The sequence below is a fragment of the Mesocricetus auratus genome, unplaced genomic scaffold (assembly GCF_017639785.1).
Source record: "Mesocricetus auratus isolate SY011 unplaced genomic scaffold, BCM_Maur_2.0 Super-Scaffold_15014, whole genome shotgun sequence".
NCBI classification, from domain to species: Eukaryota; Metazoa; Chordata; class Mammalia; order Rodentia; family Cricetidae; genus Mesocricetus; species Mesocricetus auratus.
Genome location: NW_024429186.1, coordinates 2932874 through 2960068, shown reverse-complemented (window position 1 = coordinate 2960068; position 27195 = coordinate 2932874). Strand labels below are relative to the sequence as shown.

Sequence of the window (27195 nt, the reverse complement as noted above, 5' to 3'; positions counted from 1 at the left end):
GTGGGCCTGACTTCTCCACGGCATTGAGCCGAGTGTTGAGCTCTGCCGCCGCACAGTCAAGCCTCTTAAAGTGGGTTGGCTCTCTTAGGAAATGGGGTCCGAGCCGCCCAGTATCCAGAGCTGGAGCAGAGCCTGACGCTGGGTCTGAGAGGATGGAGATTGGGAGTCTGCTGAGCTATCTCCTTCCATGGTGCTCAGCGGTGTTCAGGTAAGGGGCCCCCAGTGGAGAGTCGCACGTAACCAAGGAGCAGGGATACAGAGTATTGTTGAAGGCCTGGGGATGCTACGGGTATGGGATACAGAGCATCGTTTAAGGGTCAGGGATGCGGTGGGTACCCTGAGCTCCCTGCTGGCACCTTAGCAGACTGTGCAGATGCCCTCAGGGAGAGGACGGAGAGAATGAGGACTGCCGTCTCAGAGAGCTCAGCCACGGCAGTGTGCGCCCTGCCCCTCCGCTTTGGGGGCCAGAGCCGAGGGAAGGACCTCCAGGGATGAGGCATGAGTCAAAACCTCTATCCATCTCTCACGGACACCCTCCACCTCACTCAGCCATCACTGTGCAAGCCAGAAGAGCAAAGGGGCAGACAACTGAGAGGGGAGGGGCGGGGGACGAGGAATCGTCGTCCCTTGGCCCAGGATAATGCCTATCAATGCGTTTCAGAAGTAGCTAAGAAGCAGAGAATTTCAGAGATGGGCCCCTGACTGAAGGACCCCCGGGGCCTTCTGATAGTGAAAGCGTCCTGTCTGCAGTGAGGACTGCAGGGTAAACTGACAGAGAGAGAGAGAGAGAGAGAGAGAGAGAGAGAGAGAGAGAGAGAGAGAGAGAGAGAGAGAGAGAGAGAGAGAGAGAGAGTGTTGGGGGGGTACAAAGGGAGGTGGGTGGGAATGGCAGACGAAAAAGAGGGCGTGGAAGGAAGGCCTGACTGGTATGAACACAAGCGCAAGAAGAAAAGGAGAGCAAGCCAGCGTGTGTGCGCGCACATGTGTGTGTATTCATGTGTGTGTGCATGCGTGTGTGCGTGTGTGTGTGTGTGTGTGTGTGTGTGTGTGAGACATTTGACTTGATGAAGACTAACAGCTGCCCACATCGCGTTCAAGTCGGCAAAGGAAAACTCAGAAAATGCTAGGAATCCCAAAAAGCAAACAGTCCGAGGAACACCACAGTGAAACTGTTGGGGAAGAGATGGAGAAGCAGAGGATCAAAGCGAGAGAGTGCCGAGGATAGACCGTTAAGCCCGCCTCCTCTTCAGTCTCACCCTTCATCACCCTTGATGCTGCCTCTGCTGCTGGCTCTGGTCCAGCCGGACGCCTGCCCGGAGCCCGCCTGTCTTCCCCAGCAGGATGAGGCTGGGATGAAGGTTTGGTGAGTGTCTGCCAAACCCCAGCTCCTTTGATGCTAGTGAAGACTTAGGTGGTCTGGCCACGAGGAAGGGGGTGCCCCAAGGAAGCTGAGCATACTACTGCGTACTGACCACAGCTGGCATTCACACTCAAGAGGAAGTTTCTGTCCCACCTGGTCCCGAAGCCGTTCAGTCCCAAATAAACACACAGGGGTTTATATTGATTATAAACTGTTTGGCCATGGCATAGGCTTCTTACTGGCTAGCTCTCTCTTAATTATTAACCCATAACTATTAATCCATGTGTCTCCACATGGCCTTATCTTACCAGAGAACGCCCAGACCTCTGGCTTCTTCGGCAGCTATGCGGCCTCTCCTGGAGACCCACTCCCTGAGTTCCTCTTCCCAGAATTCTCTTTGTCTGGCAGCCCCGCCTATACTTCCCGCCTGGCTAATGTCCAATCAGCATTTATCCACCCACCAATAAGAGGAACATATATTCGCAGCACACAGAAGGACATTCCCCCATCAGGCCACTCTCCAAATGCGTCCATTCTGGGCCTGCTGACATTATCCCTGCAATACTCGTGAGGTATCCCCACAACCCAGCCCGGCCCATGTCCACTGACCCCTGCTTTTATACACCTATGAAAGATTCCTTTGATTGTTACTCAGCCACTGAGTTTCAGGGTGGGCTCTTAAGCGGTTGACAGGTGACCGCTAGAGAGATGACAGCGGCCAGCAGATAATGGACTCCTCTCTCCACAGTGCCAAAAGGCAGACAGAAATGTCGAGCTATATCTGCACCCAGAGGAACCCGCCCTGTAAATAAAGGGAAATAAAACTAAAAGCCAGCGAGAGGGCTCAGCATGTAAAGATACTTGATGACCCGAGTTCGATTTCTGGGTCCTTCTACATGGCAGAGCAGAGTCAACTGACAAAAGTTGTCCTCTGACTACATATGTGCCATGAGTATATGTATGCCTCACATGTAGACACACGCACCCGTGCACACATGCTTGCACACCCATGTAGTTTTTTCTTAAAGAAAGAGAATCGAGAGGACTTAATGCCAGGTGGTGTGAAGGTATACCAAAAGGCGTTTTATCGGTAGAAAGTCCTTGTCCCTCGTGAGGACAGAACAGAATGTGCCCACAAGCCACCCAAACCTCTTCCCCCATCACTGAGCAGATGCAAAGGCAACAGCCTCAGAAGGATGTAAAGGCTGGCGTCCCAGACAGGAACGGCCGACTTTACTGATGAGATCTGCAGGAATGCCTGACTTACTGGCAGAGAGAGATCGGCTTTCTCCAAACCAGTACACGCACGTCAGCGGCCGCAGTTCCGTGTGAACAAAATCCCTCTCAAGATGCAGTGGACTCCAGTCCATGTTGAGAGTCGCACGTGAGACCGAAGAGGAAACGTCGAGAAGTGAAGTGTGTGCAGGGAGCGGGCTCCCATGACTTGTGGTGCCTTGCTGTGGTTCGTTCAAACAAGAGGAGGAGACAGACAGATGAAGGAGAGAATAGAAACCCCAGAAATAGACCCAAATGCATATGGGGATTTGGTGCACGATAAGGATGGCATTTTAAATCAGCGGGGAAAGATATATTATTCAGTTGTGATTTGGGGACAACTGGCCAGACATTTGGAAAATATATATCTGGATCTCTCCCAAGCTCCTTCCCCCAAAATAAAGTCCAGATGGCTCAAAGACATAAAAATATAATGGAATTTTTCAAGTACTACCAGAAAACTTGGGGGGGATTTTTAATAATCTGTAGGGTGCCTATATTCAACTGACACATCAACAATGTAGCCCCCCACACCAAAGGCTCAGGGAACACGCTAGAAGAAAGAGTGGAAAGATTTTAAGAGCCAGAGTATCCGGAAGTCTGCTGAAAATAGTCACTTCTAGATGTGACAGGGAAGCGACACTCATGGATTTTCAACAATGATAACTGACTCAGCAAGATCTGCAGAAATGGCAGCGCCATGTTGACCTGCCAACACGGACAGGAGCAATCTCACAAGGCTCCACCCTTCGACGAAGCACTAGAGGCTGTCAGTGGCTGCCGAGAGATAGAGATCAGTCTCTGCCAACGAGGAACCTGCGGATGAGTTATTCCATCCCCAATGGTTAGCTCTGAACACATGTGCGTATGAGCACCACTAGATGGACTCAGTAGGTTTGTGTGTGTGTGTGAGAGAGGGAGAGAGAGGGAGAGAGAGGGAGAGGGAGAGAGAGGGAGAGAGAGAGAGAGAGAGAATAACGACTTGATAAGCACTGTTCCTCTGAGCGACATCCCCAGCAAGTCACAGTAACAATGAAAGAAGAGGTCTCGGGTTTGAGAGGCAGGTGGGGAAGCATGGGAGGAGTTGGAGGGGTAAGAGGGAGGGGCGCAAGGATGTAAATACAACACTCATGTATGAAATTGTAAAAAAAAAATTAAAACTTAAATTAAAAAATATGCCAACAAAATCAGATAAGTTTAAGGAAAGGAATGAAAATTGGAAACAAAAAAAATGTAGATGAGAATACAAGGTTTCTCTCTCTTCAGAGTAGAGGATGATTTTTGAGACAAGATCTAGGAAGCTCTAAACTCAGAGAAGCTGATGGAAGAATTCAGGCACACTGAAGCCAAGAATGCAGGAAAGACAGCACAGAACGAACCCAAGGGCCAGGCTCCAGGATGGGAGACGCTTCTCGTGGTATAACCAAGAACTCGCGTTTAGAACACACAACCTACCCAGACACTACGAAAAAAACCCAAGAAAGCTCTCTCGATGCGTTTGGACGGGGACGTCAATGGCGGAAATTCAAATAGCTGAGGGGTGGCCGAAGTGGCTCGAGACCCAATTGAGACACTAGGAGTGAAAACTGCAGCTGTGTGACGCCCATGAGCTCACTACACGAGGGAGCCTAGGCTTGCTGCTCCAGCTGCTGCTCGGGGCGTGGCACCAAGAGCCCCACACAAGTGGTGGTGGGCACACGGTGTCCAAGTTTCGGCAAGAATGACAGAAGCCAAGAAGAGCAGAGGGCGAAGCCCCTATGAGTGATCCCGAGCACAAAAGCAGTCCAGTGTCCTCCGTGTGATGTGTGTGCTGCAGGAACGTCTGGTTTGCTCTGCACGGCCGTGCCTAGCTTCTAGCTCACATCGGAGTTGCAACTAAAACCAAGAAGGCTCACAACCAGAGCACAGGCAGAGGCGGCTGTCTGTCTCAAGGTCTGATATGCATGGCCTGGGGACAACCAGGTCTGAATAAAGCTTTCCTTAGTTAGTTAAGCCCCGCTCAGTCACGCCCACTCAGGGCGTGGGGCTTGCCTTAGCAAGCCGATCTCTCCAACTGGGCGGGGCGCATTTGAGACCCAGGAAATGGAGGCCTCGGAACCGGTGCTGATGCTGGGCACCTTGTAAGCTCTGCTGGAGGCTTTCTGTTTCACGAGGGGCATCCTTGTGTCCAGATGAGATTGTGTGGCTCTCGGCCGTTAAATTTAGTGAAGTCAGGATTTGTTCCTTCAGTTCAGGGTGAGAGGGGAGATGGAGGCCGTCACCATGTTCTTTAGCAAGTCTGACACAATTCAATTCATTTTTCTCTGGGACTCCAGACAGGTTCTTGCGGGGGTGGGGGTCAGTGTGCGGCAAGCAGCTGAGCCTAGCACAGAGCCATGTGTATTCTCTGGTGTGAAAAATCCTAAGCCCTACCCGTAGCTCCGGGACGGATCTGAATCCCAGGGGTGAATCGCTGTCCCTGGGGTTGAGCGTCCTGGCCACCAAGGAGCTGTGGACCACCCGTGTTTGCATCCCAACGCTGCGGTAGAAAGTGTGATTCCAGTGTCCCCCTCCTCTTCTCTCTGCGTGTACGCCCACCATCTCCTAAAAATAAACTCTTTTTTAAATGAGTCTGTCACTGTGCAAATGACAGCATGTTTTTCTGGCTGGATCCAGCTCCAGGTGAGTTTGCTTAGCTAAACTGAGATCCAGTTGCTTCTAGAGAGACCTTTCTCTGCCCACCCCTCTGCTGTCCGTTCAGACCAGTTCAGCCTATCACCATTCAGCCAGAGCAGGAAGTGCTGGGCTGTTGTTTTCCCCCTGAGGAGGGGAAAACATTGCTCCTCGGTCTTGGGAAGACCCAGGTCTGGCTGGGTTCTTTTGGTGGTGTAGGGCCTGGCTGTGTCATGTACCCAGTCAGGGCAGGCTAAACAATTCTAGCCGCAGATGGGCCAAGAGTCCCAGGGATCCTTGCAGGGAGCAGGGGGTCGGTGTGGTCTCTGAGGAAGGATGGGCTGCCTGTGGCTTAACCTTCCTGTTGGCATTTGCATCGTATTCGTTGAGTTTCCTGCCCTTTGTGCATTCCTGACCCCTGGCATTTGAGTTTCCTGCCCTTTGTGCATTCCTGACCCCTGGCATTTTAGCCTCCCTAGGACCTCTCTTTACCGAAACAGTTAGGACACAGAGAGATGCCTGTTGCTGTGGGGTTGGGGGTCACCTTTGCGGAAGAGCATTGCAAGCAGAGGCGTTCAGGGTGGCTGTGCGCTGTCTCAGTCCTGAGGTGCACTTTACTCTTCCTTTCTTAACTGGTAGATTCTCTCTCACTGGTCAGGGGAGGGTGCCCCTGCAGCAGGAGGAGGCCAGTTTGTTTCTCTGGGGACTTAGTCAGAGCTGGGGCGGAGGCTCCCTCTGCAGGACATTCTTGGGAAAGCAGGACCAGAAACAACCTCCCACTTGAATTGTAGGTGCCAAGGGGTATGTTACCACTTACTGTTCATAGTTTGCAAATCGCCCTTTTGATACCATCCTGTTTCCTTTGGTAGATATAAATGAGAAAGCAGTTGTCAATAAAAAGGAAGTAACCACCCTCTTTCTGGTCGGGGGAGGGCCCACACTAAGTCGTACTTTCCAATTAAAAAGTAATTTGTGGCCACTGTAACCCGTTACTCAGCACACTGTATTCCAGGTATGGCACAATCTCTCTTTCTCCTTCCCCTCTCACTCCGGTCTGAGAAACAAATCTCCAGCGATTTCCCTGGAGACCGGTCCTCAGTCACTGGCTACCATGACATCTGTGGTTGCCCGTTCCCATGAGAGGCAGCCCTAGGAACTCTCCACCAGGAGTGACTCCAGATGGAGTGACCTTGGACAGGGCCTCCGGCTCTCTGCGTTTGACGTCTGCCTGCTCAGAGCAAAGTGGCCATTCTGAGCAAAGTGGCCATTCTGACCAGCCGCGTGGGGTCCCTCTGTAATCCTGCAGCAGCTGGTGCACAGCTTGGCCAGGTCCTTTAGGCCGGTGAGAATCCCCCGTGGTGTGAATCCACCGTTCCCACGTCTCCACCGTTCACCCCTTGTATTACCTTGTTCCTGTGCTCGGTACGTCTCAGAAAGAGACCCTGGTGATCTGGGAGATCTCCTGCTCACGACTCGACTGGGTGCTGGCCACTCACCTGGATAGGTCTTACTGGTTACAGAGGAAGGCTGGGACTAAGCAGGCACCCAACACTGTAGCATCGGGCTCTGAGCTGTCTTGGCCAGGCTGGGTGGCTGCTGGCGTCTGGTCTGCTGTGCCGGGATATGGTGTGTGAGGGGTCTTGGGTTCTGGGCTGTTTGTTAACTCACTTCTTTACGTCTGGGGAGTTTACATAGCCAGCTAACTAACTGTGCGGCCAGCGGCGGTCACTGGCTGGAATGTAAGCATTAGCTAAACAGACCGGAATGCAGACATCAGGGCTTTTGTTCGCCGATGGAGTAGAGAGACAGGAAGGGGTGCTTGGTGAACCAGGCTCTGCAGCAAGGTCTTGAGTTCCTGGTTGGGTCCTCTTCTGGAAAAAGAATGTTTCTATACGTTCCAGGGCAAAACCTTGGAAAGCCCTCTGACTGTTGGAGGCCATGGTACAACTTGAACCGGCGGTTGGCACTCTGTCTGGGTCTGCGAGCAGCCTTCCTGCATGACTGTGCGGCAGCCGGCGTCTCTTTCAAAGTAACCCCACGGTTCCTGGTCCTGTGGAGATGTCCCTCAGCAGTGGCCGGAGCGTGCGGCCCAAGTCCCAGCTTGCCTGTGCCGTCTGCGAGTGGAGGGGCTGGAGGCACAGCGCTGGGCAGAACTGGGTTTGGGCTTCTCTTCAGACAGGAGCACCTGATAACCCTTTGCTGTACTTGAGACAAATGAAACATCATAAGAACAACAACAACAAAAATACCTTTCCTGTGACTAAGCCACTTCTGTCGCAATTGGAACAGGGCGCGTCTTAGGGCGTCCGTTGCTGTGATAGAGCTCCACGGCCAAGAGCAACCTGGAGAGAAAGATGTGTGTTTGGCTCATGCTTCCACAGCACAGTTGCTCCTAGAAGGAAATCAGGAAGGAAATCGAGGAAGGAACTGAAGCAGAAACGTGGAGAAACGCTGCTTGCTCCCAGTGGCTTGCTTAGTCTGCTTTCTTTCTCTTTGTTTTTCTTTCTTTCCCATTTTTAAATTTTATTTAAATTAGAAACAAGCTTGCTTGACAAGTCAATCCCAGCTCACTCTCACCCTCCCCTCCCCCCCAGCCCCTCACCAACCTCCCCCACCCCCCTATCCCATTCCCCTCCACTCCCCAGGGAGGGCGAGGCCCTCCGTGGGGAATCTTCAAAGCCTGTCATAATCCAGGGCAGGGCCTAGGCCCTCCCCCATGTGTCCAGGCTGAGACAGCATCCCTCCATGTGGAATGGACTCCCAAAGTCCGTTTGTACACCAGGGCTAAATACTGGTCTACTATCCAAGACCGCATAGATTGCCAAGTCCTCCTCACTGACACCCACGTTCAGGGAGTCTGGGTCAGTACTATGCTGGCCTCTCAGTCACCAGTCTGGGGACCATGAGCTCCCACTTTGTTCTGGTCAGCTGCCTCTGTGGGTTTAACCAGTCAGGTCTTGACTCCTTTGCTCATCACTCTTCCCTCCCTGCAACTGGGTTCCAGGAGTTCAGTTCAGTGTTTAGCTGTGGGTGTCTGCCTCTGCTTCCTTCAGCCACTGGATGAAGGCTCTAGGATGGCATATAAGGTAGTCATCAATCTCATTATCGGGGGAGGGCATTTAAGGTAGCCTCTCCACTGTCTATTGGTTAGTTTGCTAGTTGGTGTCATCCTTGTAGATCTCTGAAGATCTCCCTAGTGCCAGATCTCTTCTCAAACCTATAGAGGCTCCTTGACTCAACCTTCCCCCCATGTCCTCCTCTCCTCTTCTCTCCTCCCCTCTCTTTCTCCAAGCTTCCTCTCCCCTCCTCTTACTCCTTGTTCCCAATCCCCTCAGGAGATCCCATTCCATTCCCCTTCTCTGGGGTACCATGCATATCTCTCTTAGGATCATCCCTGTTTCCCAGACTCTCTGGCGGTGGGGTTGTAGGCTGGCACTCTCCTGTTCCATGTCTAAAATCCATGTATGAGTGAGTACATACCATGTTTGTCTTTTTGTGAGTGGGTTACCTCACTCGGGATGATTTCTTCTAGTGCCTTCCATTTGCCTGTAAATTTCAAGATTCCATTGTTTTTTGTTTTCTTTCTGCCGAGTAGTACTCCATTGTGTAAATGTATCACATTTTCTCTATCCACTCTTTAATTGAGGGGTTGCTTCCAGGTTCTGGCTATTACAAATAATGCCGCTATGAACATAGTGGAGCAGATGTCCTTATTGTATGAATGGACATCTTTTGGGTATATGCCTAAGAGTGAATTGCTGGATCTTGTTGTAGACTGATTCCCATTTTCCTGAGGAATCTCCATACTGATCTCCAAAGTGGCTGTACAAGTTTGCGCTTCCACCAGCAGTGGAGGAGTGTTCCCCTTTTCCCACATCCTCTCCAGCATAAATTGTCACTGGTGTTTTTTATTTTAGCCATTCTGACAGGAGTGAGATGGTATCTGAGAGTTGTTTTGATTTGCATTTCCCTGATGGCTAAGGATGTTAAGCACTTTCTTAAGTGTCTCTTAGCCATTTTAGACCCCTCTATTGAGAATTCTCTATTAACTCCAACAAATCCTTAACACAAAATATCCAGGAAATATGGGGCACCATGAAAAGACCAAACCTAAGAATAATAGGTCTAACCTGCTTTCTTACACTATCCAGTATGTCCGTCTGCCCATTGGTGACACCACCCACGGTGAGTTGGGAACTCCCACATCTAACCAGGCCCCGCCTCCTGCCCTTCACCGTCTCTCAAAAGGCTGTTGCATTGTGAATCCATCAAGGGGTCAATCCAAACAGGAAAGTTCCTCAGGATCCCATCTCAGGGTAGCTTTCCCAACACCCTCAGAGGCGAGCGCCAAAAATCTCGTAGGCCCTTCTCAGCCCAGTCAGGCTGATCACCAAGATTTAGAGCAACGGGGCCAAACCTTACCCCTCAAAAGACCTATTACATAGCTTCCTTGTAGTTCAGAAGCATAAAGGTTGAATTTTGTCAGTCTTGTGTGGATTATCCTCAGAGAAGCAACGAAGGAAGGACCAGACCCCTGAACACCACAAGGAAATAAGCAAAAGCCCGAGTCACAGAGGGTATCTGCAAGGGTTCCAGAGGAGGGCGCATTGTGATCAGGGAGGGCTGTCCACATGGGGAGACCAGAGAGAGAGAGACAGGGAGGTGGCAGTCCCCGTGTGGTATGTATATATATATATAAGGAAATGCCTAACAACCGCTTTCAAGGGTGCAGAAGACACAAGATATATCCGGGCAAGTAACCCTCACGACCTTGGGACATGCCATTACCAGATGTCTGTCTCCAAAATACCTAGGGAGCCCTTCCGTCAGGAGGAATCCCCATAAAGACACAGGTACACAAGCCAGCTTGGTGTAGAGTGAAGACTGGCTGCACACTTTGGTTTCGTGTGGGATGCTCTGGGTTACTATCAATGCAATAAAGCAGAGATCGTCTTTTTTTTTTTTTTTTTTTTGGTTTTTCGAGACAGGGTTTCTCTGTGGCTTTGGAGGCTGTCCTGGAACTCACTCTGTAGACCAGGCTGGCCTCGAACTCACAAAGATCCTGCCTCTGCCTCCCGAGTGCTGGGATTAAAGGCGTGCGCCACCAACGCCCGGCCAGAGATCGTCTTTTGTCACGCTAAGGATCCATGATGTCTAAGAGCTAACCCCCCCCCAACACAAACTACCACTCCGCCACGACAGAGATGATGCAAACTCAGAATCCGCTTTCCCGCTAAGTTCACATCTTCTTTCAACTAAGTATTACTTAAATTTAAACAATGTAGAGATCGGTTTCCCTGATAAGCCATGGATTATGAGCTCATAGAATTTGAAACGTCGAGGTCAATCCTTTCCCCGTTGAAAGATGAACGAGGCAGTAGAATGTGAGGCCCAAAGCTGGTGGTTTTTCCCCAACCCTCACAACCTGCATAAGGAGACGGTACAAGGCAGGCTTACAGACGGGAGGGGGGAGGAGTCCGGCAGGTCAGAGACCCAGCTGAGCCGTACAGCAGCAAACACAAGAGCTAGATGAGCCTCTGCCTGCCCTGTGTGTACAACCCTGGAAGACGCTGGTACAGGTTAAGGTCTATGCTACATTTGGACCATCCTGCACCTCACCCAAGGGACTTGGTGGCAGGTAGAAATTGGTGCAGGCCAACAGAGGCTCTTACCCTCTGGGATAGCGTCATACTCTGGGCTAAAATCACCAACAGACTATGCGGCACCTGTAATCGGGTGGCAGGAAATGCCTTAATACTACATACATTGTGAGGCCAGTGAATGCCACAGACCACAAGCATCATGCAGGCAATCACTGAATTTCACTTGGCCGTGTGTGATGTAGCCCAACCTGTAGATTTCCGACCCGGCCAGAGACTTCCAAGAAGCAAATGGATACACCTCACACAGTCTCAGAGCTTCCTTAAAGTTAAAAAAATGACTGAAATGGCCTTCATGAAAGAAACAGCCAGAGACCAACCAAGGGGAGCACAGCAGGAGGGAGGAGGGAGAACCTCCTCAAACAGGGGCCGTCTCTGATAGTTTGGACTGGAGCGTTTCCCTTAGGACAGGCCTCTGTTGAAATGGAGGTATCACTGTGGGGGTGTCTGCTGAAGGAAAACCCTGGAAGCGGGGTGCTGTAAGCAAGTGCCCCCTCCTGAGCCTCTTCAAGGAGGTGCAGCCACTAAGCCAACCCATGGCTGCATGTTTTCTTTTCCTCCAGGGCGTACTCAGTATCGTGGGTTTGCTAGAGTGTTGTTGTGTTCCATCTGTGTCAGAGTAGCAGTAATAAAGGTCCTCGAGGGAAAAGCCTGTGGGCACCTAGCTTTCCAACTGAGCAGGTTAGGGTTAGGGTTAGGGTTAGGGTTAGGGTTAGGGTTAGGTTAGGGTTAGGCCAAGTGACCATCAGTCAGGACGGAGGGACCACTCCCAGGGAAGCGAACTCTCTTTTAAGCCATGCCAAAGGATAGGTAGACTAACCGTCCCTCAGTTTAATACTGCGTTTTTCCCTCCCAGGACTCCTGCCCCTTCCCCCAGCTCAGTCTCTCTGCTTGACTTATTTGCTTGCTTTTCTGAGTAACTCGGAAAATTTCTCCCATTTCTTCTTTTTTATCGCTGTTCTAAACCACGCGTCCCGTAACACACACTCAGGACTTCTCTGCTCTTTCTTTCCCATCTCCCCGCCGCCACGTGGCTCCCAGCTGCCACGTGCTTGGTCTTCAAACGTGTATAACTCAACCAGCATAATTTTTTTTCCTTTTCCCTCCTCTCCTTCATTTGCCTCTTCCAGGAAGTTGCTGAGATTTACAGCTTGCTGCCTTGGTTTTTTTTCTTTCTTCTTTTCTAGTTTTCTTTTATTTAATTATAGCTACTACTAATGCGGTGGTTTGAATGTAACTGGCCCTCACAATCTCACAGGGAGTGGCACTATTAGGAAGTGTGGCTTTGTTGGGGTGGGGGTGTGGCCTTGCTGGAGGGAGGGTGTCACTGTGGGGGCGGACTTCGAGGTTTCCTGTGCTCAGGACACCACCCAGCGTCTCAGTTGACTTTCTGTTGCCTGTAAAATGTAGGACTCTCAGCTACGACTCCAGCACCATGTCTGTTGAAAAGCGTGATGATGATGGACTAAGACTAAACCTCTGAAACTATAAATAAGCCACCCCAATTAAATGGTTTCCTTTACAAGAGTTGCTGTGGTCATGGTGTCTCTTCGCAGCAATAGACGCTCCAAATAATAATGACGGTGATGACGGTGGTGTTGGTGGTGATGGTGGTGACAGGTTCTCACTGTGTAGCCCTACCTGGCCTGAAACTCACTGCGTAGACCAGGCTGCCCTCATTCTCACAGTGACCAGCCCGCCTCTGCCTCTCGAGTGCTGGGATTCAAGGCGCGAGCACCGCACCAAGCAGGGTTTTCCTCTTAAACTAGTAAAACTGTCCTCCGTGTGAGGCCGAATGAACCCCTCACGTCGGCTGAAACATCCTCCCCGAGACACTGAGAGGTGTGTGCTGTTGAGAGGCTTCTTGCGTAGCACTGTAGCATTCCCAGAGTCCACAAAGCCCCTTAGCTGGGAAGTGATTAGAGGACACAGGGACTGTGTCCCACCCCCCCAGCCTTGTGTGGCATAGGTTACACATCCGGAAAACGATGGTTAGAACAAAGCTATACAGGCATGTAGTGATTCCACAATCAAAGGAGTCAGCACGGAGGGCCAGTTGCCACAGGCCACCTTGATTGGTTACCGCTGGGTAAACTATCCCAGTGATGGCTGGGTGTCCTGCCCCGATGGCCATGACCTAATCTAGTGACCCAGCCCGGTGACCATGGGATGAGTTAGTCCAGTGACTACAGGGTGACCTCGTCTAACGACCTCGGGGTGAACAGAGGCACTCATCTCTTCCTTTGGGATGTCTGAAGACGCCCTCTCCCCCTTCTGCCCCCCCCCAACCAGCAGCTTGGGCTGCTTTTCCTGCAGTAGCTCCATCCTGGCACCAGGTGGTGCCGTTGGCAGTCAGGAGCGAGGGACATGAGGACAATTTGCATTCCTCAATTCTTTTGTGCTTCCCGTTGCTATGAAAACACCCACCTGTGTTAAGGGAGACTCTGAGGGAAGGCTGAGTACTTATTAACATGTGGACCGAACTTACTCTGTCAAATGCCCCCCTTTCCACCTTGATCTTGTCCCCTCCCCGGTGCCACCCTGTCCGCCCGTCTTTTTCCCACAACTGGCTGCCCACCCGTAAGTGGCTCAGCCGCACAGAACAGCGGGCGACTCTGTGATGGGAACCGTGCAGCCTTTGGAATGGCAGCTGTAACGAGTTTCCTGAGGGCTCCAGGGAACCCCGTTGGAATGCTAACTGCCGAAGCAAGGGCAGGGCTGCGGCCCCGACCTTACCTACAGGAGAGGGCACCACGTGCTCAGGGCACTTCCCTCAGGTCGATGGGTGGGACTGAAAACCATTGCTCTCTTCTCCTTTCAGTTTTCTGGGTGCACAGAAATTCTCTGCGAGGACAACTCAAGTGGCAGTTTCCTGGGAGTCTCAGTGACACTGTCTTTCTGGCCACCGAGAGCGCCCACCCTCCCACACGCCGCCACCGAGAGTCACGCCTAGGGCGTTACAGCACGGAGGAGGGGTCTGTAGATCCACCCCTCTTGTAGGCTCAGACTCAAGGCTCTTGGGTTGGCTTCCCGGGTTCTACAGCAGTCTGTTTTTAACACCTGGCACTTCCGGAAGCCAGGCAAAGTCCGTGTGTGGTCTTGGTGTGATAGCTAACGACACATCTGGAATGACAAGAGCTGGGTCTCTTTTCTAAAAGCGGGTCAGGCAGGACCCGGCACATTGTGTTTGTTATGTTGGGGTCCCGCCTGTGACATCCCCATTCCGAGGTCTGGCTTAACCAACCGGACATACACAGAGGGTCGGCACTTCAAGTGCCCAGTGGAGATGTCTGATATCATAGCAGATCCTGGGCCAGAGCCTGGCCCGGTTGGCACAGAAAATTCACCGTCACAGAAGCTGGCCAAAGCGTCCCCGCCTCACAGGTGTTCTTGAAGGAGCCTCCACATCTGGCTGCCATCGAGGAGCTGGCCCATGTGACCACGGCCGCTTTGCTTGGTGACCCCTTCATCTATGGGCATCCTTGGCCTCTAGACTATTCCTCAGCAGCTGGCATCAGCTGCATCCATTTTTTTTAAACATACACCATTTGTTTAATGACAGGCAGGAACTCATTAAGAAAGGAAGCAGGGCAACCAGCCCTTCAATCACTCTTCTTCAGCAGTAACGGACATTGTCTATTTTCTGCACCAAGTGCACGTCGCCAGCTGATGCGTTGTAATTACAGCCTTTTAGGAGCAGAAAACCGAGAGCAGGCAGTTCTGAAAAAAGAGGCCCCACTCAGCTCCCTCACTGAATCCCCTTACAGCCGGGAGTAGGCAGCAAAACTTGCTGCCGCTGCTGCTCTTCTACGTGGGCATCTGTGTGTAAAGCAAGAGAGCGGCCGGCCTCTCCGTGTCCACATCCGGGGCGTGCTGACCGCCTAGAGCACACCCGGGCCATGCGTTGGGTAGGTGCATACTGTGCACATGGTGGGTGGGGCCTGCTTGCTGATGGTGGTTAAAGATGCTACCATCAGCTCCTTCTCCTGCTGCTTCCTTGTCTCTGAAGTGAGACCACGAGATGACTTTCGGGAGACCTTGGAGAGGAGAGGTGAAGTTTAAGCAAAATAATACATGCAAGCCTACGAGCAGAGTAAAACCCAGAGCGTGTTAGTCCTTTTCTTTCTTTGACCACACTATAGTGTCATCACTAAGGCTCTCTGAAGGGTGCTATCATCTGCCTGTCTCTCATCCAGAAAGAACCGGACCAGGGCAGCCTGTTTCTGCCCTGCAGAATATCTGGGTTGAACTGAGTTCTCAGTAAGGAATGAAGTTAAATGTTCATTTGACGCTGGGAGGTGGGGGATGGGGGTGGGGGGATAGGAGGGTTGGGGGGCGTCATGAGCAGTGCAGTCCTGAAGGCTTCTGTGTCTCTGTCACAGGGTCACACAGGTGCCCAGTGATGATGGCATGCGTATCTCTTGCCACAGGGAGCAGGTAGAGCGCATAGTTCCTAGGACCCGTGCGCCTGCCCCAGGCCCTGCCCAAACCCCAGCTGTTTCCAGGGGACAGGAAATGTGGGCTGTGGTTCCCATTTCCCTAACTATACCTGCCCTCTTGTCTGTTGCCTGAAAGCTCCAACGGATACAGCTTACTCTTGGCTCAAGCCTGTTTCCTTTGATACCATAAAAAGGGGACAGTTGGAGGTGTTTGCAATTAAAAGGAGTCTCATCCACAAACCTTCTGTTTCTTGCTGCTCAGGACTGACTGGTGCAGAAGGGCACTGCCTTAGTTAGGGTTTCTGTCATTGCAATGAGACACCTTGGCCAAAAAGAAAGTCGGGAAGGAAAGGGTCTACTTGGCCTATATTTCTACATTGCTGTTCATCGCTGAAGGAAGTCAGGACAGGAACTCCAAACATGGCAGGACTCTGGAGGCAGGCGCTGATGCAGAGGCCATGGAGGGGTACTTCTTACTGGCTTTCTTCCCACAGCCTGCTCAGCCTGCTTTCTTATAGAACCCAGGACCACCAGCCCAGGGATGGCCCCACCCAAATGCCCTACAGCCAGATCTCATGGAGGTGTTTCCTCAGCTGAGGCTCCCTCCTTTCAGATAATGCATTTACGTGCAAGTAGACTTAAGGCTAGCCAGCAGAAGTGCCTGTCATGTCCCAGATGTGAGGAAGTGGCTCAGATCCAGGAGTGGGGTTTGTCCCCACACAGGGCCCAGCGCGCCTCCTTGCTTGTTTTGTAATGGAGCAGCCAAGCATGGCCCTGGGTCTTTGAGGACTCTTCATCTCTGCTCAGAACGTGGCATGAATATCAGGTGCATGCCATGCTGGGGTCATCTGAGCTGGCTGACCCCAGGAACATCACTGTGACCAAGCCCGGGCACGTGTCTGCCAGCAGCCACATGTCTCCAGCGTCGTGTCTCACAGCGTGGCCGTGGCCCCCTTCAAGCTGGGTCCGTATTTCACGTGGCCCAGAGGGGTTTCCATCCTCTCTCCTAATTTCCGTCTTCTTTTTATTTTATTGACTTCAAGACTCTGTGTGTGTGTGTGTGTGCGTGCGTGTGTGTGTGTGTGTGTGCGTGCATGACACTGGAACCCTTCTCAGCCATTCCCATGTCCAGATCTGCAATTCAGAAACTCAGGTGGCCTGTGGAAGCCGCTGCTGATGCAATGCGGCCGTATTTCTCAGCTCCCAAGCTGCACCAGCCAGGGAGCCCAGGGCGCCTCGCCTTTCCTCTTCAGGGATGGAGGGTAATGCCTTCTTCCCAGCTTGGGAGCTCCGGTATGCCTCTTACCTGCGCGTCTCTGTGCTGATCTGTGGGCCGCAGTACCGCGGTATAGCACGGCTCTGCTGCAGTGTTCGGCTCCCCGAGACTGACCTTTAGACCTGTAAAAACATTAACAAGTTCCAGCAGAATTGCATTTTATTGCCCTCTTTCTGCACACGGTCATCATTGAATGGTGGAATTTAGTGCTGTAGCTCTACAACGAAGCCCTGTCACTCCTGGGGAACACTGACTGCCAACAATGGAACAAACCCCACATCTCTAGTTTTGGCCTCAGCCTCCTTGAGTCACAGGTCTGAGAGGGAGGTCAGAGAACGGAGGACCAAGGCATGCTTCACTTAGGTGTCCTGTCTGTCTGTCTGTCTGTTTTTTGATTGCATTTGTTTAGTTTGTATGCGTGCACTTTGCCTATGCCGGGGAGTAAGGGGTGGCTATGTGTGCCAGGGCTCATATGTGGAGGTCAGAAGACAACTGTGGGAGTTGGTTCTCTCCCTCCATGTGGGTCCTGGGGATTGAACCCAGGGTGTCAGGTTTGGTAGAAGTGTCTTTACCCCATTGGCTCTTCATTTAGGTTTTTTTCTTATTTTTTTTTAACCCAAACATCAGGCTAATAAAAATGATCGTCCCACAGGTATTGGTGAAGATATGGCATAGCTGCCATGCTCACTGCTTTCTAATTTTCTTTTCATGTGCCTGTACATGCTTGTGTATGCTCTTATGGAGGCCCGAGGTCAGTCTCGGGTGTCTTTGTCTATTTCCCTCCACTTTATCATCATCATCATCATTATTTTTTGAGGCAGGTTCTCTCACTGAACCTGAAGTTCACCGTGAGTGGCTGGGGAGCCACTGCGGTCCTCGTGTGCTGAGATTGCATCTGTGCACTGCCTTGCCCAAGTTTTTAATGTGGGCGCTGTGGATCTGAACTCAGGTCCCTCGGCTTGTGCAGCAAGCCTGTCACCACCGACCACCTCCCCAGCCTTGGCCACTGCTTTTAAATGTAAAAAAAAATCTAAACCTTTGTGTAGTCCCTTTGAGTCAAGCAAGCGGTCCCCGCTACCCCCCAGAGGTAGAACCCAACTCAGGAGGAGGAGGCCCCCTCCACTCGGCTCCATCTCACTTTCATTTTCATGGAAACCGTGAGACTGTCTTCATGTTTCAGATGAAACATGTTTTTGAGCAAAGAGTACATTACCCAGCTGTCCTGAGAGCCGTTACTTACCGCTGTTCAAATTTCATCCTAGCTGCCTGCCACTGTTCTTTCTTTCCATTTACTTTTGAGGCATATCACAAGAAAGCTGCTTCTTGACATATCTCACTCAGAGAAACTACAAAAAGTGGGGGGGAGAAGGAAAAAGGGGGGCACGCTAGAGCTTTAGAAGCTGTTCTGCCAATGCATTTTTGCTTAAATAATTCAATGCTGTATGCCAGTTAGCATTTGGAAATCTAGTGCTGATTGGCCCAACTTAAGGGTAAATTTGAAAACAATAAGAAACACACACCTTATGCTTATTAATAGCGTGGGTCCCACAAAAACCGAAATAACAGGTGATATCTCTGAGACACGAGAGCAGGCAGCCAACAAAGGCACGCACGATGTGTGTGGCTTGCCACTAGCCTAGGGGGGGAGATGGCTGTGTTGCCAGCTTTACCACACTGGAACAAACACGGAGACACGCGAATTATAAAGGAGAAAGATTCTGGCTCACAGTTGGATGTTAAGCCCGTGACCCCCTTGCCATGTTGTTCTGAGAGACAGACAGAGACAGAGAGAGGAAGACATAGAGAGGGAGACACAGAGGTGGGAAAGAGACAGAGACAGAGAGGGAGAGACAGAGAGAGACAGAGAGGGAGAGACAGAGAGTTGTGAGAGACAGACAGAGAGACAGAGACAGGAAGACAGAGAGGGAGACACAGAGAGAGAGGGAGACACAGGTGGGAAAGAGACAGAGAGAGGGAGAGAGAGAGGGAGAGAGACAGAGAGAGAGAGAAAGAAAGGTAAGAGACAAAAGAGGCAGGGGCCAGGGTCCCACTGTCCCTTCTGAGGACACATTCGGAAGTCTGAGGACCTCCTTCAGAGTCCCACCTCTTAGAGGTTATACCAGGGTCTGGGGACTCATTCTTTGTGTGCCTTTAGGGGACACCCAGGATTCAAACCACTGCATTGGATAAAGCTGATATATTCCTGTTCTGAATCCTGAAATGGAGATGCGCACAATCCCTCGAGAAATGAACTTGAATTTATCTTCACCGCTGACGCCATCGAAGCTCCGGGGTATTCATGATTTCAGAAAGGGAACATCAGCTTGCTGGGATAATGGCTAACGAAGAGGCAAAGAATGTGCACTGTCCCGTTTGACCAAGTCCCCGTCTCAGAAAAAAACAATAGTTGTGTACTGAAGAAATCCAAGTGTGAGTGTTAACACTTCCCAAGGGAAGGATGGAGGCTAACACAGCCCCGAAAGACCCAGCAGGCTGAGTGAGGCCGCGTCTCCCCTTCTACACAGCGTCTTGAGGGTGTTTATGCCGACGTGCTCTCAGGAAAGGGCAGGCAGCTGCCTCCTCAAGCTAGGGAGGGAAACGGCAGGGCCAGGGGGAGAGGATGCTTGCCCAGATCCCGCTCACTGAACTTGCATTCAGACATAAATGTGGCAGACAGCCACTACCACACACATTCAGGTTTGGAGACAGCTGGAGCCAAGCCACCCCGGACAGGCTTTTCGCAGGTGCTTGTGAGCTAGGAAAGCGGAGGCAAAACAGACAGCTTGTTACCTGACCTGCACACGAGATAGGTCTCCTGGCTGCCCACCTCTGACCTAGCGTTCGTTCATGCTGTAGTGATGATGTACATGCCTCACGCATGCTGGAATGGCACCCGTACTCGGTCTTGGGTAGACGGGGCGCGGTAATGCCAGGTGGCAGCTCTGCACTGCCTGACCCTTGAGCATGGAGTGGGAGGAAAGGGCGGTGCCCACCCCATGGGGATAAAGACTGGGAAGCGCTTCCTGATAGCAAATGTGTCGTGAGGATGCACATTCATGTCCTAAGGGCCCCTAGCGTCGATGGCCACATCGCCCGAAGCCTAAGGGAGGGGTGACGGGTCCCCTGGCCCCGCCATGGTAGCGCAAGTCTGTCAAAACTGCTGCTTTCTAAAGTGGAGCTTTTTTTTTTGGGCAAAAGTACTTTATGTTTGAAAAGCACTGCTCGTGTTGATGCAGCTTCTTAGCGCAATTTTAAAAAAGGCCAGAGTTGCCGACATGGGCGAGGGGGTCTTCTCTGACGCCACAGGAAGCAGGATGCGGGGTAGGTCCTCCCTCAGGCCGAGAGTTTCTGTCTCAGGCTGGGCTCTGCTGGGAGAATGAGGGAATGCAGTCCCTAACACCACGCCCTGGCGGGCAAGAGAGCTGGAAAGGCACAGAAACAAGTGTGGGCCTGCTCATGTTGTACCATAGCCGAAACCACACAACCACTGTAATAATCCGCACATAAAACATTGAGGTTGTTCATTCGGCTACCTTTAGAAATTCTGTGAGAATGTCACAAACTGCCGTGTGTGAAACAGAAGAGGCCAAGCTGATGTTGGTGCAGACAGCTCCAACCTAACAGAGTAGCGGAGGTGACACAGTATCTGCAGTGTGGCCTGTGGCCTGCCGTGTGACCTGTGGCCTGCAGTGTGGCTTGCAGTGTGGCCAGTGGCCTGCAGTGTGGCCTGTGGCCTGCAGTGTGGCCTGTGGCCTGCAGTGTGACCGATGACCTGCAGTGTGGATTGCAGTGTGGCCTGTGGCCTGCAGTGTGGCCCGTGGCCTGCAGTGTGGCCTGTGGCCTGCCATGTGCCCGTGGCCTTCAGTGTGGCCAGTGGCCTGCTGTGTGCCCATGGCCTGCAGTGTGGCCTGTGGCCTGCAGTGTGGCCTGTTCCTTTTCAGACTAGGTCACAAGAAGAACATCTTTTCTAAGACGGGGTGTCACGATCCCCTTTCTGGGCCTGAATCACTATTTAACCTTTTACGCTGTGTCATCTCAACACGAGGAAATGCTTGCCCTGTTGATGTGGCTGAGTGGCCTTCAGTAGGCTCTGGGGCTGAGGGCTCGTTTGTCACGTGACACAGTATCCACTTGGAAAGGCCAGTGAGCTCCTCTGGAACTCAGGGCCAGGGATTAGGGTTTCCTGCCATCTGTACCACTTGTGCTCCTTGCCATACTTGGTGCCATTTGTGTGGTTGGCTCATCACCGGTGGATGAGGGGCCCTCATCTCACTCCCGTGCTGCATGCATGAGCAAAGAGGACAGTCACTCCACTCCATACCCACGTGGACACCTGCCCTGAGCACAGCTCTCGACACACGGCAGTTTGAAGGCTGAGGAGTGAGTTAGTAGAACTTGCTACTTTGCAGGGTCCAGACTTCTGCAGGTCAGAGAGACTGGGAACAACACACACAGACATCTTTTCTGAGGGATAAAAGTTTCTCTTTAGTCTTACTATTCTTTCTGCTGCTTGCTCTACTCTGTTCTTTTTCTGTTCTGTTCTTCTAACCTGATACGACCCTTCTCTCTTTTTCCTGATGACTTCCTTCCCACTGCTTCCTACTGACTTCCTTCTCACTTCCTGATGACTTCCTTCCTACTGCTTCCTGTTGACTTCTTCTCACTACTTCCTGATGCCTTCCTTTCTACTACTTCCTGTTGACTTCCTCACTACTTCCTGTTGACTTCCTCTCACTACTTCCTGTTGACTTCCTCTCATGACTTCCTACTGACTTCCTTCTCACTTTATTTTTCCCCAGCAGCTTATCTAGCCCAGCAGTCTCTTAAGCTATATAAAAATTACCTTATATAGGAAGTGAATGATTACAATAAATACAAGAAAAAACAACATATTTTCCATATTCCTACATGATTAAACATCTTACATATTACAGGTGAAAAACAAATCATTCCCAAGAACCCACATACACTCATGTCTGAAGTTTAGATCTGTGATTCTTTTTAAGATTTTTTTTATAGGATTACTGTTGAGTGAAGCCTTTTCCTTGCCAGATGCTTTGGTTTTTCCCCACCAGTTGCCTGGGCTCTGTCACGTTGTATTCCCCAAATAACACACAAGACGCTGTATTAATTATGAAGCTGTTGGCCTTGCTTGTTTCTTACTGGCTATCTCTGACTTAAGTATTTACTCCATAATTGTTAATCTAAGTATTTCTCTTACTGCAGAAAGGGTCCGGACTTCTTATCCCTATGGCGGGCTACATCATGACTCCCTGTGTTTCTCCTTCCCAGAGTCCTCCTCGACTCCTAGTCCCACCTATCTTGCTTCCCTATTGGCCAACAGTGCTTTATTGACATATACACAGGACTTCCCCATCAGATTACCATTCAAGATAAGTAATAAAGTGATCGGTCCTTTCTTTGTAACCATAAAATGCAGCCTGCCAGAGAAGAGCACCTTGCTTGCTTACACTCGGGGGTTGGAGAGGTAGCTGAGAGTTGTCTATCTGGATGTACAGGCAGCAGGAAGTGACACTGAGCCCCACTAGGCCTGGCTTGAGCATTTGAAACCTCAAAACCCACCCTCAGTGACACATTTCCTCCAGCAAAGCAAGGTCACGTCTACTCCACACCTCCTGCTTCTGGCACTCCCTACGAGCCTGGGGGTGGGGTGGGGGATGGGGTGGGGTGGGGGATGGGGTGGGGTGGGGGATGGGGTGGGGGCGGGGGCACTTTCATTCAAACCACCGGAAGCAGCCACTGCCTGAGTTGAATGTAAAGAACACAACGCTAGCAGGAGCTGGGACAGACAGGGCTGTCGGCAGCACCGCTGTCGAGAGGACATACCACACCAGAAGGGTGGTCCAGTGCATAGATTCCAGCCCCGGAAGACGAAAGACAGTGCGGACCCTTCAGGCGACCGTGGAGGCCTCTGGGTTAACAAAGACCTCTTCCTGCACTCTCAAAGGAAGGAAGGCGGTTTATTTTGTAACCTCACAACATCGGGCACCAACGCAGATAAAGTGGCACCATAAAACTGAGTGAGGGGACAGTTTTAGGCCGATATGGACGAGAGGCAGAAGGTAAAGCTGTGTAGCTTAGGGGGAAATCTTTATCTTAGGCGCACACTTGAAACTTCCAGGCCCGTGGTCCGGTAGTTGGTGTGGTGGTGGAAGGGAGCCCACCCTCAGAGAAAGCTTAAGCAGATAGCTGCTGACAAGGAGTATTTATCTGGAGTCAGTCTGTGGCAGGTGGCTCGGTGTCTCAACTCCCTGAAGTGTCCATGAATTTTTTTTAAAGTTTGCAGAAAAAGAGATAAACGTTTTAGATATATTAGCATGGGCCACGCCGTCTGCAGTCTGCACCAAAGTTTGCAGCGTGGTAAAGGTAATCGAAAAGTGCCCATAACGACAGGAGAAGACTCAAGCTTTTGAACCATAACAGAAGCTAAGTTAAAATCATGAGCGCTTTTCGTTCTATCCAGAGGGCTGGGTGTATAGATCGGACAGAAAAGTCTTCAGGACAACGAGACGCTCTTTTAAGTCCACTTAGCGAACAACCAAAGGAAATTCAAATTTTTGAGCCCATCTATGATGACAGTAGTCCGTGCTTTACCACAGCTAGATTAATAGCTTCTCAGACTCAGCTGATCGATAGGCTAAAGGTCTGAATGTCTGAAATGTTAGTGTCATGGATCACCTTTAAGTCTCATTTTTCACAGACCTCGAATCACTCCCTCCGATCTTTCCATCTTGCATTTACAAAGCTTAAATCACTTCCTTAGACACCCTCCTCCTAAAGTCCACCCACACAGCTTAAGTCACTCCCTCAGACTTTCACAACTTTCATAAACTTTAAACCCCCTTTTCACACAATCATTTAGCACAGGATAGCCCATTACTGAGAGCAGTCACTGAAAAGCAAGTCCTTTTAAGTAAAGGAATAGTAAAAGTAAAATTTCAGTTAGCAGTAGCAGCGTGGCAGTTGGAGTCTGCCTTTCCGTTTGAAACCCGTTTTGCGATTTTTCTGTCTCAGTGTGAAGCCTGGACAGCCAGACAGCTTCTCTGAGCCTGCCTTTCTCAGCAGGGGACAAGCAGCAAAGCCTGATAGTCATACACGAAATGGGCTGACTAAGCAGCAGCTGCTGATCTGACATCGAGTCATCAGCACCGTCACAGAGACCCGAAAAGGGATAAATTGGAGCAGGAAGTGTAATCCAGATGGACTCTGTACCAATTAAAAAACGACTGAGAGTTACTACTACCAGGACAGCCAACCTGGGATCCTCTGCTAGTGACCCTTGATGGCTTTGTTGGGGGCAGAGATCTTCAGTCTCCAGCAGTCACACGGAACATCGTCAGCCTTAGACTGCCACGCCAAGAAGGTCTGGAAGATTTTCCTGTGGAGGAGGAACTTGGGAGCACTTATGTACCTTGGTGAGACAGAGTAGGTCAATCAACCCAACAGCCTGAGCAGTTGGGCAGGACCCTGATGGAGGGCTAGGCATGGACACGGCCACTCTTTGCTCAGGGGACACGGTTACCTGTAGGTGGAGGGAGCTCCAGGGGGAATCTGCTGCTGCCCATCTTCTTTGGAAACAGCTTCAGCTGCTATTCCCAGAAGCCAGTTTTTGTTTTGTTTTGTTTTTGTTTACGAGGGGAGGCCTTTTCATTTAACACCTTCTTCGAAGCCACACTCTGGTCTCCAAGGGGTTCGGGGGACATCAGCTAACCTGTGATGTCTACCTGGCTTTAAACTTTTAGTTGCTTGCTTTAGGCAGCATATACAGAAGGCTAAAAAGATTGTCCCTGTAAATGAATTAAGTTTGTACTTATTGTGACTGCAAGCGTAGTTCTGAGCACGCCAAAGACTCTGATCACTTATCAGGTCGTTAACTTTTGATCATCATCTGCTTGCACGTCTTAATTATTTTTAACAGTTTGGAAGTTAGTGGCTTCTGTAAGATTAGGATTTACAGTTTCATCCCTGTTAAGTTTGAGCCTTAAAAACCTAAATTGAAGATTTAATTGAAAAGCCTTTCTCATCATCAAAATGACACTTTAAACCGTAAACACGGTCCCACAGCGAGACTGGGGACCTTCTGTTCCCTGTCCTTTCATCGTGCCCTTAGGGAACATCAAGTTTCTTGTATGACTGAGTTTATCCAAATAGCTAGGGCTTAACAAAGTTAGCAAAGTCACAATAGCACACAGGATCCAGACTCCTTGTGCACATCCCATCTTTACATGGCTCTTTTACTGTCTCTCTAAAGACTTTAGTTTTTAAAACTCTTTCTATAACTGTCTAAAACCATCTTCTTTCTTCCTTAAGCCTACGCAGATTGTGAAACACACTGGAACCTGTTTAGAGTTTTGTTTTTCCATCTGGACCTCTTTTACTGGGCACCTTTTAGCCTTTTTTTTTTTTTTTTTTTTTTTTTTGACCACACAAGCAAACTTCAGACTGTTACGCTACACCTGGATCCTCTGCGTGTCTTCCTTGGCTGGTTCTATTTAACTCTAGGTTCCTAGTGGGAAGTTCATGGCCAGGGACTGCATCCAACTCCCCAGCTACGGAAAGCCAGTGCCCTGCATCATTAAAACAAACATTTCTGTTCCTACTTAACCTACTTAAAGTACTGGCTTCTCAAGGGCTCCCTGTCCAGCAGAAACCATCAGAAACTGTCCGGCAGAAAATCTTAAAGGAGCCGTATGCTGTTTTGTTGTTGCTGGTTTTTTTTTTTTTAACTGTCTCAGGCCCCATGTTTGTACGCCAAAATATAGTTGGCTGTTTTAAGCTTTCAGCTTTTTTTTTTTTTTTGGAGGGCCAGCCACCCAGCTCTCAAATTAATCCCATGCAGAGTCTTATTCTTTCTTATAAATGCCCGACCTTAGCTTGGCTTATTTATAGCTAGCTTTTTTTTTTCTTAAATTATCCCATCTACCTTTTGCCTCTGGGCTTTATATCTTTCCCTGTTTCTTCGTGTCTCAATTTTACTTTACTCTGTGGCTGACTCTCAGTGTTCTCCTCCCCTCGTTCTCTTGCTCCTCCTCCTTCCACCCAGATCTCTCCTGTTTATTCTCTCTGCCTGCCAGTCCTGCCCGTGCTTTCTCCTGCCTCACTGTTGGTCATTCAGCTCGTTATTAGACCATCGGGTGCTTCAGACAGGTGAAGAGTCAGAGTTAAACAAATGCAACGTAAAAAAAAAAAAACCGCAACGCATCTCTGCCCCATGGAAACAAATGTCCCACAGCATAAACAAACTTAACACACCTGAAAATAATTTTCCACAGCACAAACATGCTTGGGTCTGGAGACGGAGGGCCGTAACCCAATCCAGAGCCAGGTTTTTTTTTTTTTTTATGGAGGAGGATAGCATTCTTTTAACATTACCCATACTCGACACATGTGAATCTCTGTGAGACTGAATCCAGTGACCAGAGGGAGAGACTAGAGCAAACAAGGCAAAGACGACTCAGAGATGAGACAAAAAAAAAAAAAAAAGCAGGGAGCTAAGAAGGCTTAGAGACAAGAGGTTTTCTGAGAGCGGAGAGCAGAGAAAGTTTAAAGATCAGAGATTCTGGGATCGTTTGTGCAGTGGCAGAAGTTGTCACAAGCTGCGAGAACTTGGAAGTCTAGTGTGCCATCTTTGGCCGTTGGGCTGTACTGAGGCCAAGCAATTTGCCGTTAGATAGCGAGGTTTAATGGAATCTCTGAGTTTCAGGAGGGAAAGAGGCCAGGGAAGGTAGGCAAGGAGTATGCTGAATGGGAAGAGATAGAACGATCAGGAAAAGAATACATGACAGAGTAAACCCCAGGAGCCAGCCGGGAACGTGTGTGGAGGCAGAGCAGGGACGCAAGAGAGAGGGGTACGTCCCCCAGTGAAATAATTTCAATCCAAGGCATCACCAGGTGGACAGAGAGACTTGTCAGAGAGAAATGTCCCAAACCACAGAGGAGAGGTGTTCCTTCCCAGGGGATGGGTGCCCAGTTGGGACAAAAGAAACTACCTACCTGATGCACTGTCATGACCCTTGTAGCAATCGTAGGCCCCAGGAGCTTACAGAGCCGGCAACTCTGAGGAGATACCCAAGTACCAGGAGACGCGGCTGAAGAGGTGGACTCCGTTTGGAGTCAAACATGGTAGGCGCCAGAAGCTACCAGAAACAAAGGAGTCGACACCTTAGCGGAGTCAAATCAGCAGCTTGGTTTGGTTAGGAGAGGCGGAGCTCCTTGGAAAGAGATCCATTTGTGCCCCTCCCAGGTGTCTGGGATTCGTAAACCAGATGTATAAACTGATGACACAACCACTCCATGGTAAGCTTAAGGAGAAGGTTTCCTATTATAGATATAAGAGAGGAGAAAGGACAGTCAGAGACATCTGGAAGAGTCCACAGCAGAAAGAGAACAGAGTCAACTGAACATGGCTGGCAGGCTGGACCTGGCCAGGACTATCTGTGAGAGAGGGGAGAATATCAGGAGATAGAGAATAGACAGGGAGGGGGAGGGGGAGGGGTAGAGGCAGGGAGAGGG

The 27195-nt window shown here is 50.5% G+C and overlaps 1 protein-coding gene and 1 long non-coding RNA gene across 2 annotated transcripts in view; one reads left to right on the top strand and one right to left on the bottom strand.

Annotated features, from left to right (window-relative positions):
• Ptprn2 (protein tyrosine phosphatase receptor type N2) overlaps positions 1–27195 on the top strand; it is a 653364-nt gene that overhangs the window by 96768 nt on the left and 529401 nt on the right.
• On the bottom strand, positions 12237–26903 carry LOC110343609. The gene is made up of 3 exons (XR_002385903.2): positions 26677–26903; positions 16693–16784; positions 12237–14984 (listed from the first exon to the last, which is right to left on the bottom strand). It is a non-coding gene; the product is annotated as an uncharacterized LOC110343609 (long non-coding RNA).